This window comes from Terrapene carolina, unplaced genomic scaffold (genome assembly GCF_002925995.2).
Source record: "Terrapene carolina triunguis isolate 2854851 unplaced genomic scaffold, T_m_triunguis-2.0 Scaffold33698, whole genome shotgun sequence".
NCBI lineage: Eukaryota > Metazoa > Chordata > Testudines > Emydidae > Terrapene > Terrapene triunguis.
In genome coordinates, this window is record NW_020698049.1 from 1 (window position 1) to 2,836 (window position 2,836).

The following is a 2,836-nucleotide window of genomic DNA, read 5'->3' on the forward strand; positions in this document are numbered from 1 at the left end:
CCCCCCCCCCCCCCCAGTCTGGCACCCAGCCAATATCTAGGCCTTGTCCCCCCAGCCCTGCCGGTGCACCTCACTCCCGACCCGCAGCCCCTGCTAGCCCAGCCCAGCCCCCCACAGCCCTGCCGGTGCCCCTCACTCCCGACCCACAGCCCCTGCCAGCCCTGCCGAGCCCCCCCCAGCCCTGCCGGTGCTCCTCACTCCCGACCCGCAGCCCCTGCTAGCCCAGCCCAGCCGGTGCCCCTCACTCCCGACTCCTCACTCCCCCCAAGCGACAGGTTTGGCTTGAGGCCCCCGTCAGCCCCTCCCCTGTGTGGTGCTGGAGGGAGGGGCCGGGAGTTGGGGGTGCTCTGCGGCGGGGTGGGGGTGGGGGGAAGCTGGTGCTTTGCAGTGATTTAAGTAGGTCAGCAATTACCCAGCATTCCCTGCTGCTGCCAGCCCCCTATGCCAGCAAATCCTCACATGCCACCTGGAATGGACAGATTGGGAGTGCAGCGCCCTGGGTGGGGGCGGAAACACACCCATCCCCTGACAACAGCAGGCAGGGCCGGGTGGTGGGGGGCACTGTGGGGCAGGGGGCTCGGCATGGGGCTCTCCCCTGGCAGGCAGGGCTGGGCACTTGGGGGTGCCGTGGGGCAGGGTCGGGGGGCTGGGCAGGGGGATCTCCCCTGGCAGTCAGGGATGGGCACTGAGGGGAGCTGGGGGGGCGGGGAGCAGGCCAGGGGGCGCGGCAGGGGGGCTGGGCAGGGGACGCTCTCCCCGGCCCTCAGGGCTGGGCGCCGTTGGGGGCTCTCCATGCCGATGTCCATAGATGTCCCCCTCCCTCTTTCCCAGATGCCCCGGGGCGCCGGCTCCTGTAGCGTCTCCTCTGCCGGCCGCACCCCACCTCTCCTCCCGCGTGCCCTCCTCCGAGGGGCCGCCCGCTGGCCCGGGATGAGGATGCTGCTCGGCCCTGGTTCACCCCGCAGTCCGTCTACCGCCAGGCCCGCACGGTGGACTGCAACGACCTGCCGCTGACCCGGCTGCCGCCCGGCCTGGCCCCGGACACCCAGGTCCTGCTGCTGCAGAGCAACCAGATCGCCCGGCTCTCCGGCGAGCTCCGGCGCCTGCCCAACCTGACCGAGCTGGACCTGTCCCAGAACCGCCTGGCCAGCCTGCCCCCCGCCGGCCTGGCCAGCCTGCCCCGCCTCCTCACCCTCTACCTGGAGGAGAACCAGCTGGAGGAGCTGCCCGAGGGCTGGCGGCGTTGGAGGAGCTGTACCTGAATCACAACCGCCTGGTCTCCATCACCTCCTCGGCCTTCACCGGCCTGGCCCGGCTGCTGCGGCTGCACCTCAACGCCAACCGGCTGCGGGCTGTGGACCCCGGCTGGTTCCTGCCCCTGCCCCGCCTGCAGATCCTCATGATCGGCGAGAACCCCATCGCCCGGCTGGAGGCGGGCGGCTTCCGGCCCCTGGGGCTGCGGGAGCTACCGGCCGAGGCCTTCCAGGGGCTGGCGGAGCTGGAGAGCCTCTCGCTCTTCCGCAGCCGGCTGGCCCGGGTGCCGGAGCCCGCCCTGCGCCGCCTGCCCCAGCTCAAGCTCCTGGACCTGAACGAGAACCCCATCGGGGAGCTGCGGGCGGGCGACTTCCGGGGCACCCCGCGCCTGGAGGAGCTCAGCCTCAGCGCCCTGGAGCAGCTCACCGGGGTGGCCGAGGGGGCCTTCGACGGGCTGCCCCAGCTGGCCAAGCTGGACCTGAGCCACAACCCGCGGCTGGCCTATCTGCACCTGGCCGCCTTGCGGGGGGCCCCGGCCCTGCGCACCCTGCTGGGCGCTGACGGGGCCCTGGGGCTGCTGCCCAGCCGGCTGCTGGCTTTCCTGCCCGGCCTGGCCGCCCTCAGCCTCCGGGGCAACCCGCTGCGCTGCGACTGCCCGGCCGCCTAGCTGGGGCTGGCGCGGCTCCGGCTGCTGGAGCCCGGGGCCACCCTGTGTGCGGCCCCGCCGGGCACGGCCGGCCGGCCGCTGCGGGAGGGGCTGCAGGGCAGCGGCGTTCCCCCCCCGGGGCTGGCCCGAGAGGCTGGTGGTGGCGCCCGGCGGCTCCGTCACCCTGAGCTGCCCGGCCAGCGCCGAGCCGCCCCCGGAGATCTCCTGGCTGGGGCTGGCCGGGGAGAGGCGGGGGGGCCCTGGAGCTGGTCGGGGTGGGACCGGCCCATGCCGGGCAGTACACCTGCGTGGCACGGAACGAGGCGGGCTCGGCCAGCCGCGCCCTGATGCTGGAGGTGCTGGGGGGTGCGGCGGGGGGGGCTAGGGGGGGGAGGTGGGCGGCAGGGGCTGTCCAGCCTTGCTCACGAAGAAGGTCCAGTCCCATTTTGTGGTGCTGGAGTGGACTGGGGGGGACTGGTCTCCATGGGGCCCCCCCAAAACCTCGCTGGCCCCCCAGCCCCCCAGCGGGCCTCGGCCACCGTGCACGTCCACAGCCCCCACCTCAGCTACACGGCCCAGGTGCCGCTGGACAGCCGGCAGGTCAACCTGACGCACCTGCAGCCGGCCACGCGCTACGAGATCTGCTTGAGCCTGATGGCCATGGAGACGCCCACCCCGGCCACCGCGGCAACGCCCTCCGCCATAGCAACAGCATCCTCCGGCGCACCGGCCTCCCTAGCAACCGCATCCTTCTCCACAGCAACCACCGCCTCCCTAGCAACCGGATCCTCTACAGCAGCCACCTCCTCCCTAGCAACCGCCGCCTCCCTAGCAACCGGATCCTCTCTGGCAACTGCTGCATCTGCCTTAGCAACCGTATCCGCCACGGCAATCCCGGCATCCTCCCGAGCGACCGAGGATTTCTCCCTCGCAACT

General features: G+C 73.0%; 1 pseudogene; it reads left to right on the plus strand.

Moving 5' to 3' along the window:
• Positions 1-910: 910 nt before the first annotated feature.
• Positions 911-2,248, plus strand: LOC112124008 (annotated as a pseudogene).
• Positions 2,249-2,836: the final 588 nt, after the last annotated feature.